Source organism: Austrofundulus limnaeus, unplaced genomic scaffold, assembly GCF_001266775.1.
Source record: "Austrofundulus limnaeus strain Quisiro unplaced genomic scaffold, Austrofundulus_limnaeus-1.0 Scaffold1364, whole genome shotgun sequence".
NCBI lineage: Eukaryota > Metazoa > Chordata > Actinopteri > Cyprinodontiformes > Rivulidae > Austrofundulus > Austrofundulus limnaeus.
This window is the reverse complement of record NW_013953766.1, coordinates 31685-32905: the sequence shown is the minus strand read 5'-3', so window position 1 is coordinate 32905 and position 1221 is coordinate 31685.

The window sequence follows — 1221 nt, the reverse complement described above, 5'->3', positions numbered from 1 at the left end:
TCTTTGTATGTATGGATCACTTGGGTTGTTACCAACATCTGGTGAAAATTTCATGTCATTAGCACCTCTAGTAATATATTTACTGAGAAAAATGTTGAAGTGTTCCATACTTATTTTACCCGCTGTAATTTCTGCCATCTTTTACCAAAGATATAATTGATATTAACCGACGTTCTCTCCATCAGTTCTCATTAAACCAGCATTAAACTCAATAATCTCTGGAATCAAATGTTACAAACAAAACAATATGTATTGACAGAAACATCGGGGTTAGGGGGGCATTCCAGAGGTGGTGCAGCAGCTGACTACTCAGGCAGTGCATGGATGTTGAGCCAGACCAGGAGTCTTCATCACTCCTCCTTGAAACACTCTCAGGTCTCCTCCTGCTCAGCTGGCTTCAACATACCTGAATCATCAGACCAGCCTGTCTCTGTAAACCTGCTGCTCTCACCACTCCACCTGTGATCACACCCACTTACATGGAACTGTGGACTCGCCCTCCTACCTACAACCAGCAGTTACAATATGAAGGTAATATAGTTTTTTATTATTCAATCGATTCAGTAACCACCATAAATTTATAAGATTATCAACTTTCAAAATTTTAACTGTGCTGGATATTTTAAAAGATGAATTAAACAAACTGAAACAGTCCAGTTTAAACCCATAATCACTCGTCGTGTTCACAATGAAGATAAATACAGCCACAAGCTATTTAACACGCGATTAACTAAAACTGGCTACAAAATATTACTGTTGACACATTGTGGTGCAGAGCAGCCAGGTAACGCTGCAAAATGGCACAAAATACTGTATGGTCCTTCTCAAAGAATTATTATATTGTGATAAAGTTCATTATTTCCTTTAATGTACTGATAAACATTAAACTTTCATATATTTTAGATTCATTGCACACCAACTGAAGTAGTTCAAGCCTTTTATTGTTTTAATATTGACGATTTTGGCAAAAAATAGTAAAGAAAAACCAAAAATCCCTATCTCAAAAAATTAGCATATTTCATCCGACCAATAAAAGAAAAGTGTTTTTAATACAAAAAAAGTCAACCTTCAAATAATTATGTTCAGTTATGCACTCAGTACTTGGTGGGGAATCATTTTGCAGAAATGACTGCTTCAATGCGGCGTGGCATGGAGGCAACCAGCCTGTGGCACTGCTGAGAGGTTCTGGAGGCCCAGGATGCTTCGATAGCGGCCTTAAGC